At 46.6% G+C, this 13,450-nt stretch overlaps 1 non-coding gene across 1 annotated transcript; it reads left to right on the top strand.

Moving 5' to 3' along the window:
- Nucleotides 1-9,217: 9,217 nt before the first annotated feature.
- Trnat-ugu lies at nt 9,218-9,292 on the top strand. Its single transcript has one exon. It is a non-coding gene; the product is annotated as a tRNA-Thr (tRNA).
- Nucleotides 9,293-13,450: the final 4,158 nt, after the last annotated feature.

Here is a 13,450-nt window from a genome sequence, read left to right as displayed (position 1 = left end):
GGGGTTTTATTCAAGTGTCGGAGAGCCATGGTAATAGTGACAATATAAGGGGAGATGTGATATAGAGTTTGTTTTCAGGAGGGTACTTGACTTGGGTAGTTTGTGCAGCTCTGTTGACCATAATCCTGCGGATGTGTAATGGTCAGCATATCTGCAAGAAGAACTGGGTTCGAGTTCCGGCCACAGCACAAATTTTAATTCACTTTTTCAGCTTCCAACGCTATCGTAGATATGTTACATAGAGATTATTTGAAGGACAGCTCCGAGTGAGACACCTTGTAGCGTGCATTCCACTGATTCCATATGACCATCATTTACTACTTCAGTGGTGTCAAGGGAGAGCTCAATGGAGGGCAGGGTGGAGGTCAGTTGCGTTCACTGTTGAAAGCTGGTCCTGCCTCGGTGCCAGTGATGGACGTGTGTTGGTTATAAGCAGGCCACTTGATGGTCTGCAACCAACCTGTCTACTTGCTAGGCGCACTAGTACAATAGCTGGAGTTAGCTCTGGTGTGCGTTTTCGTATGATAGCACTTCGTGGTTATCCCACGGATCATGAAAGCAAATTAGTACATCGTTCTGGTGTGCTGCCGTTCATAAACAACATTACATGGTGTTGTTTTTCAACAGGATAACGCTCTCCCACATACCGCTGTTGTAGCCCATCATGCTCTACAGAGTGTCGACCGATTGCCTTGGGGTGCTAGATCGCCAGATATGTCTCCAATTGAGCACTTACGGGACATCATCGAGCGACAACTCCAGCGTCATTTACAAACAGCATTAACCGTCCCTGCGTTTGCCGACCAAGTTCATCCGGTGGCAACTGCATCCCACAAACTAACATCTGACAGCACAATGCATGTACGTCTGCATGCTCGTATTCAACATAACATTATAGCAGTTACAGTGGTAATTAATGTACCATCAATCCACATTTGCCGTGGCACCTCGCGCTCATATTAAGCTGTGATCGTGCGTTGTTTATCAGTTCAATGTATTACCTGGACAACTTTATCCTCGAAATTTCATTATATTAATTATTTTTTGGTGTTGAGATGTATTTCCGGCAGTGGGTTATTCTCACAAATTAAAAAATAGTAACTGCAACCATTGTATACGTCTGCCCAAACCTCTATCGGTAAGGAGAAGGATAGTTCCAAACGATAATACCGTGTTAAAGTGTCGCCCTCACTCGCCCTATCGATCCCTGCAGCTCTGTTTTGAGTCCCAGTTAAAGCGCACGGCACTGGTTGCCGCCGCGCCGCGCGCCACACAGAACACAGCAGCGTCAACAACGCTCGCCCGCTGTTTGCGACCGCCGGTCGACATTTGTCGTGCGCGGCGCTGCCCGACCGGTCTGAGAACAATGGACAATTAAACGCGAGGCTGCAAGCGGCAGGTGCACCGCAAACGCACTGTGCCCACACTGCTGCCAACCGCGCCGCTCGCCTCTGTGCCCGGTGTACAGCGCCGGCAGCGGCCAGCGGTTCCGCTTTCCTTCGTGGAACCAAACAACACACCGCCTGCGGCCTCTGCTGCAACTGCACCGAGTATCATTGCGAGACATTGAACCGCTTCACTTTTCATGCCGAAATACTCATGGGGAATAGCACACGAGCCGTAATACGTCAACGAGCTTTTGTGTAACACACCTGGACGGACAAATGCAGTTTTCGAACGAAATATTCCCGAACCGGAGCGATAATGTAATTCATATTCCCCAACCGGAGCGATAATGTAATTCAAACATTGAAAAAATAATTCTGACTTACTAGTGTATTTACACAAGACGTTCCTGTCCTGAAATTCCGATAATAGTTGATTAGTTACCTACAGTTACTTTCTTTCTTTCGCAACTGCCTGTGTCCCCCATAGTGTGCAGGGTCGGCAGGGTTCATTACGTATTTGGTATGATTAATTTTAAGGGGTGGCCGGATGCCCTTCCTGCCGCCACCCCATACCACCCGGGGCGGAATTAGTGTACCCCAGCTGTCTGTGGCTAGTGTAAATCGTGAAAGAGAGTGAATGTGTTTCAAACGTCTGCGAATCGTGTAACTGAGGCGGGACGTGGGTTCAAATGGCTCTGAGCACTATGGGACTTAACATCTTAGGTCATCAGTCCCCTAGAACTTAGCACTACTTAAACCTAACTAACCTAAGGATATCACACACATCCATGCCAGAGGCAGGATTCGAACCTGCTACCGTAGCGGTCGCGCGATTCCAGACTGAAGCGCCTAGAACCGCTCGGCCACTTTGGCCGGCTGGGACGTGAGGACCAGCCCGGTATTCACCTAGGAGGATGTGGAAAACCGCCTAAAAACTAAATGCAGGCTGGTCAGCACACCGGCCGACGTCGTTAATCTGTCGGGCGGATTCGATCCGGGGCCGACGCGCCAACCGGAGTCCAGGAAGCAGCGCGTTACCGCTCCCGGCTATCCTGGCGGGTACTTACCTACACTTACTAAATACAAGAAAAAGTCACAATTATAAGAGGAATAAGCGGAAAAGATCCAGTAGCGCTCTGGCTCAAATGATTCCGTGCAAACCTGTCATCTACTGTATAGCTACTAATATCAGTAATTTCATGTGGCTGAATGACCTGTTGCAAGTTTATCTATTGGAGTGCGTACTTTGGCGATATGCGTGTCCCTAACCTACCCGAGTTACACAACCGAGGAAAGGGTACCTGTAGTTTAACGTGGAATCCGAACCACGTACTGCTACTGACGGCTCCTTACATCGTTCAGAGGAGGAACCTAGGTAAAAATGAGGAATGAAAAAATTCGTGGTCGAAGGGACATTAGATCCCGCGATTTCTCGGTTTTCAGGCAAGCTCTTTATCGCTACATCAGCGCCGACATGTTCATTCATATCCCACCTACAGGTTTTGATCAATGATAAAAGTATGTGACGTACGTGCGCATTGCATTGACTTAGAAGCTAAAATTGTTTACACTGCCGAGGAACCTTGGGCCTTGGTATTTGATTCAAATTGCAGCTTGATACCCGTTTCATTCGCGAGAAAAAGTGGTCTTTACAGACGGCCGTACCTTTTGATTACATTGACTTGAGAACCTCAAATATCTTACACCGTCAAGGGACCATTGACCTTAGTATTTGAGAAATATTTCATATCGAATTCTCTAGCCGTACCTTAGGAAAAGTGTTCTTAACAGACGAACAGGCAGACAGACATACAAAAATTAGAAAAACAAAATATTTTTTACGATACATATTAACAATTTCCGGATTTATTCCTTTTCTTGTACCATGAAACCTAGTTTTTTGCCACATTTTATGATTCTAGGTCGACAGGAAGTACCATCTAGGGTCTGATGAGTGAATTTGCAAGTATCAAAGTAAGCGACATATACGTCCGTATCTTTCGATTGCATTGACTTAGAAGCTTAAGTTTCTTACACTGCCCAGGGACCGTAAACCTTAGCATGTGACAGACGTTTCGAAATGATACCTGTGAGCATTCGTGAGAAAAAAGAGTCTCAACAGACAGACAGACAGACAGATAAATGGACGACAAAACGATCTTATAAGGATTCCATTTTCACTCATTTAGGAACGGAACCCTAACAACGAATAAAACCAGTTTGTTGATCCCTTTGGCGGTGAGAACATACTTAAAATTGGCCTACGAGAAAGATGCTAACTTCACTGAAGTTAGAACCAGGGTGTAAGCCAAAGGCGTCTTGAAACTAAGTGGAACAATACACTGGACCACACACACACACACACACACACACACACACACACACACATTTTATAGGAAACTACGAAGAAAGCATTGGCCTTCTACAGTTATTTATCTAAAGGAGTAATGTAATAACTACCTGATCAGAATTGAGAGGATGTAGTATACTGTGAAAACAAGGACGAAACAGGGTCCCCACACGGAGAAACTGATCACATGTTGGTACGGCGTCATCGATCAAGATCGACTGAGAATGATTCCGTAGCTGAACAAATCAATTAATATTTTTGCGTTAGCCGGGACTTCAAGCTGGCTCTCCTTGCTTATTAGGCAGGTGTGCTAGTCATTACAGGGCCACAGAAATATAGCCAGCAGAAATGCACGGACTGTCTTAGTCCTCTCCCTTCCCCAACACAAACTGCAATTCACATCTTCAGCTTGTTTTTCCCTTCTTACAAGGAAACCTCCCCATCGCACCCCCCTCAGATTTAGTTATAAGTTGGCACAGTGGATAGTCCTTGAAACACTGAACATAGATCAATCGAGAAAACAGGAAGAAGTTGTGTGGAACTATGAAAAAAATAAGCAAAATATACAAACTGATTAGTCCATGTGCAGCATATGCATCATCATAGATAATGCCAGCTCAGCAGCGCCGTGCTCCCGTGGTTAGCGTGAGCAGCTGCGGAACGAGAGGTCCTTGGTTTAAGTCTTCCCTCGACTGAAAAGTTTAATTTTTTATTTTCGCAAAGTTATGATCTGCCCGTTCGTTCATTGACGTCTCTGTTCACTGAAGTAAGTTTAGTGTCTGCGACCGCACCGCAAAACCGTGCGATTAGTAGACGAAAGGACGTGCCTCTCCAATGGGAACCGAAAACATTTGATCGCAAGGTCATACGTCAACAGATTCCTCCACAGGAAAACACGCATGATATATTCTATACGACACTGGTGACGGCATGTGTGTCACATGACGGGAATATGTTGTCGACTCACCTAACTTGTACACTTGGCGAATGGGTAAAAAGATTCTTCTACCTTGCCCGAATTAGGTCTTCTTGTGGATATGATAATCACTCCCAAAAAAGTGATGAAAACATAAGAGTTTGTCACATAAACTGCAACAAATGAATGCAACTGTTTCACAGTCACACAGTTTTCCCTGTGCTCTGTCACAACATATGTTTTTAACGTTTTGAAATTTTTCTGTGTGTAGACCGTCAAATCCCACATATGTCCAAGCAAATCTGAACATGTCAAAATGGTTCAAATGGCTCTGAGCACTATGGGACTCAACATCTTAGGTCATAAGTCCCCTAGAACTTACAACTACTTAAACCTAACTAACCTAAGGACATCACACACACCCATGCCCGAGGCAGGATTCGAACCTGCGACCGTAGCAGCCTCGCGGTTCCGGACTGCGGCTGAACATGTCCTGGAACTTTGGAGAGCGAAGTTGATTATGTGTAAGTGCCTGAACTTTCATAATTGTCTGAAAATAAAAAATTAAACTTTTCACTCGAGGGAAGACTTGAACCAAGGACCTCTCGTTCCGCAGCTACTCACGCTAAGCACGGGACCACGGCGCTCCTGCGCTCGCGTTATCCTTGATGTTGCATATCCTGCGCATGTATTACTCAGTTTGTATATTTTGTTTAATTTTTTCATAGTTCCACACAACTTCTTCCTGTTTTCTCGATTGATGTGTGTTCAGTGTTTCAAGGCCTATCCACTGTGCCAGCTTATAACTACGAGGTTCATTCAAGTTCTAAGGCCTCCGATTTTTTTCTAATTAACTACTCACCCGAAATCGATGAAACTGGCGTTACTTCTCGATGTAATCGCCCTGCAGACGTACACATTTTTCACAACGCTGACGCTATGATTCCATGGCAGCGGCGAAGGCTTCTTTAGGAGTCTGCTTTGACCACTGGAAAAGCGCTGAGGCAATAGCAGCACGGCTGGTGAATGTGCGGCCACGGAGAGTGTCTTTCATTGTTGGAAAAAGGCAAAAGTCGCTAGGAGCCAGGTCAGGTGAGTAGGGAGCTTGAGGAATCACTTCAAAATTGTTATCACGAAGAAACAGTTGCGTAACGTTAGCTCGATGTGCAGGTGCGTTGTCTTGGTGAAACAGCACACGCACAGCCCTTCCCGGACGTTTTTGTTGCACTGCAGGAATTAATTTGTTCTTCTAAACATTTTCGTAGGATGCACCTGTTTTGTGTGTGTGTGTGTGTGTGTGTGTGTGTGTGTTTGAGGTTTACGGGCGCTAAACAGGGTGCACCTGTTACCATAGTGCCCCTTGGAACGCAATGGGTAAGGATTACGCCCTCGCTGTCCCAGAACATGGGCACCACCATTTTTTCAGCACTGGCGGTAACCCGAAATTATTTTGGTGGCAGTGAATCTGTGTGCTTCCATTGAGCTGACTGGCACGTTGTTTCTGGATTGAAAAATGGCATCCACGTCTCATCCATTGTCACAACCGACGAAAAGAAAGTCCCATTCGTGCTGTCGCTGCGCGTCAACATTGCTTGGCAACATGCCACACGGGCAGCCGCGCGGTCGTCCGTCAGCATTCGTGGCACCCACCTGGATGACACTTTTCGCATTTTCAGGTCGTCATGCAGTATTGTATGCACAGAACCCACAGAAATGCCAACTCTGGAGGCGATCTGTTCAATAGTCATTCGGCGATCCCCCAAAACAATTCTCTCCAATCTCTCGATCATGTTGTCAGACCGGCTTGTGCGAGCCCAAGGTTGTTTCGGTTTGTTGTCACACGATGTTCTGCCTTCATTAAACTGTTGCACCCACGAACGCACTTTCGACACATCCATAACTCCATCACCACATGTCTCCTTCAACTGTCGATGAATTTCAATTGGTTTCACACCACGCAAATTCAGAAAACGAATGATTGCACACTGTTCAATTAAGGAAAACGTCGCCATTTTAAGTATTTAAAACAGTTCTCATTCTCGCCGCTGGCGGTAAAATTCCATCTGCTGTACGGTGCTACCATCTCTGGGACGTATTGACAATGAACGCGGCCTCATTTTAAAACAATGCGCATGTTTCTATCTCTTACCAGTCCGGAGAAAAAAAAAATCAGAGGCCTTAGAACTTGAATGCACCTCGTAAATCTGAGGGGGATGCGATGGGGAGGTTCCCTTGTTAGACAGCCACTATTACCAACCGTCTATGGTACTAGAGTAGTATCCGAGCGTTGCCCGCACGGTAGCTCAGCGTCAGAGAGCGTAGTGCATAATCGGGAAATCGTGTCTCGTAAGCAATGAGCTCCAGGTTCAAGTCCTGGCAATAGCACAAATTTTAATTAATTTATTCAGCGTCTGTCACCATCGTACATAGAGACGAGGCTCAAATGTCTCAAGGAAATTTTAACTGCTCTTTTAACAGGAAGACGATGAAAGCTTTATAGCTTTGCCGTTCAGATTTGTGCGTTGAGTAGCTCTCTCACCACCTGGCTGAGAGTGCCAACTCAAGTGGAGGTTGCCTGAAGGAATCAGTCCTGACTGTTGCTCTGCACACGGCAAGAGCAGACAGTTGGCAAGACGGGCGGGGCCACACAGTGCTGCCAACAGCGGGCGAGTCTCGTGTGTTGTACCTTTGGTGCTAGAATCTCGGAATATTGAGAATCACTACGTCAAATGGCCGAACTTGGCAGCCTGTTTACCGAACCAACATTTTCGAAGCAGCTAACAGAATAAGGCAAACGCAGCGCTGTATTTCGAAGAACTGGAAACAGGATGTAAGTTATCGGTCTGTCTAATCTTGAAGTATGCCAATCGGTCCTGTGATCTGACGCAAATGACTGTATTCGCAATTGCGAACATGGAGAACTATCAACTGCTGAATGGGATGACGAGAGTGAGCATATGTGAGGGACCGGGACTCGAACCCGGATTTCCCGTTTACCACTAGCGGTCGCCTTACCATTTTTTTTTCACAGCTTTATCTACACCAAGAGGCGTGCACCTGCCTTCAGTTGGCGAATACATTTACATCTTTATCAGCATAAAATTTTTATCGAATGCATTTCCAATGCGGAGGCCGTTCTTTTTTTAATTTTTACACTTGTTGTGGCCACATGTAGTAAGCGTTGCTCCACGCAGTGGAGAATGGCAAAACAGAGGCACGCCGGCGACCGAGGCGTTGCGAAGTAGGCAGGCACAGATAGCCTTGCTGACGGTAGCAGTCTACCAACAGACTGACGTAAGGACGCACACAGACCGAGCGAAGCCTGGAGAGTGCTGGGTAAGGGGAAGTGAGGCCAGCACTCTAAGTTACGTTCCAATATACTGCAGGAGTAATAAAAAAATGGTACCACCGAGGGTAAAAAACGTTCTCCTGCTGGATATAAATAGTGGAGCGCATGTAGCAACAGACAGAAGCCATCAGGAAGCAGTTCGGATCTGAGGACAGACGTGGTCCGTATCTGAATGTTCAATCTTCGTAGATGACGATTCCAGAAGTCTGTTCCAGCTCGCAGGAGTCACCCGTTCGCCGCCAGATGTCAACTTCAGCCCTGGAGGTCGGCCCGAGTTCAGTCGACACCATGGCTGACTAACTACAGCGAGAACTTCCAGCAGGATCGGCCCCAGTGCGGTGTTGGTCACAGACGCCGCCGGAGACTGACGCCCGGACTTCACGGCAACGCGGCCCCACGGCGCGTGGTCCGTCCATGACGGGACATCGCGACTGACGGCTTCCCAGCCGCCGGTGCAGCAGGCGTCGGCAGCTGACCTCACGGCGACGCGGCTCCGTGAGCGTGCCCGTACTGGGGCGACGAGTTCATCTCAACCACAGGGCATCCTGGCTTCAGCGGAGCACTGGTGGCCTTGGCTCCTGAGTGCGATCAGCGGCGCGCGTTGCGTTCATTTTCGGAGAATCTACACAGCAGCAGCCAGGCGGAGGGATCCGCAGGGCTGGGCAGCTACAACGAAGGAGAAATTGTAAAGAAAGTTCAATAAATAATTGTAAAACTCCGCGCCGTCTCAGTCCTTGGCGCAGCCACTATGTCTGCTGCTAACAAGTGGTGCAGAAGCCATTATATATATATATATATATATATATATATATATATATATATATATATATATATATATATATATAAATCAAAAGATTATATATATAAACCAGACTAACGTAAAATTAACATTGTGATATGTAGTAAGCTTTGGAAGGTAAACAGACGTCAGAAATAAAAATCACAATAAAATTACATTAAAAAGAAATACTTCTCTAACTCTGCTTCAAATTCCAGTGAACGTATTTCACAAATTAAAGCAAATCCTGGTTCACATATAACTATATATATGACGGTAGTATCTGTTCCCGAAAGAACAGTTACCGTGGATGACCATGCAGCTTTGCTAGAAATGAAATGATAATTAAATAGACACCCTAGCTGCAAGCAGGCGTTGATACACTTCATTGGGGAGCGTGCAAGGGATAAGTCCATGCAGACGGACTATCCTCAGTGCCCGCGGTGGCTCAGATGGGTAGAGCGTCTACCATGTAAGCAGAAGATCCCGGGTTCGAGTCCCGGGCGGGGCACACATTTTCAACATGTCCCCAATGAAGTGTATCAACGCCTGCTTGCAGCTAGGGTGTCTATTTAATTATCATTTCATTTCTAGCAAAGCTGCATGGTCATCCACGGTAACTGTTCTTTCGGGAACAGATACTACCGTCATATATATAGTTAAAAATATGGTTTCCCGGCTTTTGACCTTCTTGTGCGAACGCACACGCTATGCCCGAACTCGTATGGGACTTTATAGATTAATCTGCCACGAGTAATGAGTATGATGGGCAAACATCTATTAGGCGCACTACGAATGTAGTGTTGTGGACATGTTCGGAATGTGGATCTCACGGGGAGCGTGCAAGGGATAAGTCCCTGCAGACGCACTATCCTCTGTGCCCGCGGTGGCTCAGATGCATAGAGCGTCTGCCATGTAAGCAGGAGATCCCGGGTTCGAGTCCCGGTCGGGGCACACATTTTCAACATGTCGAAGACCATTTCAACGACCTGTTCCAAGGAGAGGAAAATGACGACGGAGAAATGGCGAGGATCCTGCAAGAGACGCGTCGGATCCTTACCAACGCAGACCGGGCACTACTGAACGAAAACGTCACAGACGATGATGTGAAAGCCGCCATCAAAGACAGCAGAAACGGAAGAGCACCAGGCGCAGACGGAATCCCATCAGAATTCTACACTGCGCTCTGGGGCACAGTCGGCGGAATACTCACCGAAATAGTAAACGAAGTTCTCAACGGGACAGAATTGCCTTCAAAATTCCTGCAAGGGACGGTGATTCTGCTCCCCAAAACGAAGGCAGCCAACAAAATAGAAGACTTTCGGCCAATAACCCTTCTAAATTCAGACTACAAAATAGCAGCAAAGTGCCTGGCTGCAAACATCAAAGTCGCTCTAAAGAAAGCCATTAGCCCATGGCAAACCTGTGCAGTGCTTGGCAAGAACATTTTCGACGCCGACTGCACATACAGGGACATCATAGCCCACGCAGCAACAACGAGGAGACCCGCAGCCGTAATCTCTGTCGACTTCCACAAGGCTTTCGACAGGATCAGTCACCGGTACCTGCTGAAAACCATCGCACGCCTCGGATTCGGACCAAAATTCGGTAGAACAATCAGGAACGTCATCACAAATGCCACCTCAAAAGTAACAGTAAACGGATGGACTTCAAAGTCAATAAGACTGGGAAGATCCGTCAGGAAAGGATGTCCACTATCGATGGCTCTTTTCACAATAGCTCTCGATCCCCTACTTCGAAAACTTACAGCTGAAGTAGGAGGATACACAATGGGTGCAACAAACATCGTATGCACGGCCTATGCCGACGACATGGGCATCTTCATTCAGAACAAGGACGAACTAGAAATAATCCAGCCAATCATGGATTCCTTTGAAAGAGCTTCAGGAACCAAAACGAATCCGAGGAAGACAGTGCTACTACCAATAGGCAACGGCAGACTGCGACCAGCGAGACAGTGGTACCGAGTGACAAACAACCATAAGGCACTCGGAGTGGAACTACAGCAGTGCCCTCTGAAAATGGCAGCATAAAACTGGCGCAGCGTCTTAAACACAACGAGAGGGCTCGTGAGGACGCACGCTAACCGGAACCTGACGCTGAGCCAAAGAGTGCAGCTGGTAAACGAAACGATCCTGTCGAAAGCGTGGTACGTGGCCCAAATACTATGTGCTCCGACAGAAATTGCGCGAGCGATAGGAGGCGCGGCGTACTACCTGCTGTGGAGGCGGGAAATCTTCAAGGTCTCCCAGGCGACGTGTTTCCTGTCGAGGGACGAAGGCGGACTCGGACTGACTGACGTAAAAACAAAATGCGCGGCACTGCTCCTACACCGTGCGATGAAAATGAAGCACCAGAATAACAACAGCATAACGGCCAGCCTGATTGAAGAATACAAACCGGAATCGGAAGATGCTCCAGTGGACACCACCCACATTCCATTCAAGTTGCGGCACATAAAACAGATGGCAATCGACAAAAGTTACATCACCGTGGTCGTTGCCAACCCACAACAAAGAACGGCGAGGAAGATTTACAGCGCTATGAGGGGGAAGCCAAGCAAGTCCAAAATGGAAACGAGACTTCCAGACCACAACTGGCCACAGGTCTGGAAGAACGTCTCGGAACGGACTCTTCCTGAGCACGCCAGGGACACGTGGTATAAAATCGTCCACCAAACAGTGCCGACAAACGAAAAACTGGCACGCATAAAGATGCGGGAATCCCCAAACTGCGAACTCTGCAACCAGACCGACACCATCGAGCATCGTTTTGGCTGCAGAGAGAGCGGGGAAATATGGGCGACAGCGAGAAGGATGATCGCCCACATCAACAGAACCGACGAGAGGGCGATACATGTCTCAGCTGTCACTGTTCCGGACGCGAAGCCTTTCCCCAACGCGAAACGCCTGGCCACAATGTGGCTCATCGCAATGACGGCGCACGCCATCGTCACCAAACGGCAGACCGACAAGGCGCAGTTCCACACGGACCTGTGGGAGGAACACAGGAGGGCCAAACAACGCTCCAAGTACCGCGAGACCTTCCAGAACTTCCTGCAGGTCCCGCTGGACGCCGCCTTCCGAGACGCCTTCAACGCGACGTGACCGACGCACTCCCACAACACCCACACCCCAGTCGCTGAGGACGTCGCCCACCGATCCCTCCAAAGCCCCGACGGCAAGAGTGGTGCAGCGCGGAAAGCCTTTTTTACGAAATGTGCACATAGTGAAAGTTTATGTGTGAAGCAGTGCAAAAGTGAGAGTGACGTGTGCCAATTGTAGTGATACAGGGTCCAATTGCCAAATAAAAGCAGGCAAGGAAATGATCTGAGATAAATTTAGTCAAAACGTTACAAAGTGCTCCAAGAAAACAACAAAATGTCATACAGTGTATTGCATGTAATTAATGTGTTCTCTCACTCACTCTCTCTCTCTCTCTCGCTCTCTCTCTCCACTCAAGGTACGTTTTTCTTTCTCTTATGTTTTTAGTTCTTTTGCTTATTGACTTGTTTTTTTTGTTTTTGTTTGTTTGTTGTTGTTTTTTTTGCTTTTTTTGTTGTGTTGTAAATCTCGGCCCATCATGTGCCAAACGTAGCATGCCTCTCTCCGACTAATAATCCCCGGCATTCACAAATTTAATCACATAAATGTTTCTGGTTTATATTCCCCTTTTTCGCCTCTGGGAAACATTTAGCAAACATGCCAAAATAGGTGCATTTCAAATAGCATAGAGGCAAATTTGTATTTTTTCCCTTTTTTTATTCATGAAAATTCAAAAAAAAAAAAATCGAAGTAACGCAAGCTTTGTAATTAAAAGACATAAAAAAAAATCAGACAAGAAAATCTATCTGAAGGACACTCAGTGAATAAACGTGTTGTAACTCGACCAAGAACTATCAAAAGAACAATCAGAACAGAAACCTAGACAGTGAATATCACCGTTCAATAATGAAGTACACCATTCAATGTGAAGACTTGTAATTGTTACAAATTGTAAATAAAAGTTTATATACGTTACAAAAAAAAAAAATGAAGTGTATCAACGCCTGCTTGCAGCTAGTATGTCTATTTAATTATCATTTCACATATAACTTTTATTAAATTAAGTTAAATTTCGGTAACGACCACTGCCTTGTCATACCACAAATAATATTTCTGCATTGCTTGAAGCTAGTAAACTGAACATCATTCTTGCAGTACATATAGGAAAAAGAACGCATATCACAATGGGCAATTGTATTTCCAATGCCCCCCGGCTGTTCTGTCATCCGTGTACGTGGTCTCGTAAGTACAATGTATCCACCAATTCTTGTCTTCCGTTCATTCTGTCTTCGCATCGATACTTAACTTCTCCTACGCTCGACGTTCCAGATATGCGGGGGCTCTTGAAACACACTCCATAGGAAGATAGAGAAATGCTGTCGGTGCTTAGGATTGTTCACAATTTTCAGACGTCGTTCCTGTATAAAGGTCCAAAGTCCATTATATTCTTTGGCCCATCTCTGAACAAATAGAGCCACGTTACGGCATTCGTTTTGGTGCGTGGGTAGTACTGTCCGGGAAGAATATAATCCCTGGTTCAACGTTGTTTTGTGCCATTCGGAAGGAGAAAGCGATCATTCGTGTCGCCAAACGCCACTCTTCTG

The sequence above is a fragment of the Schistocerca piceifrons genome, chromosome 5 (assembly GCF_021461385.2).
Source record: "Schistocerca piceifrons isolate TAMUIC-IGC-003096 chromosome 5, iqSchPice1.1, whole genome shotgun sequence".
Classification (NCBI taxonomy): Eukaryota; Metazoa; Arthropoda; class Insecta; order Orthoptera; family Acrididae; genus Schistocerca; species Schistocerca piceifrons.
The sequence above is the reverse complement of the archived record's forward strand: the minus strand, read 5'-3'. Positions and strand labels throughout refer to the sequence as shown.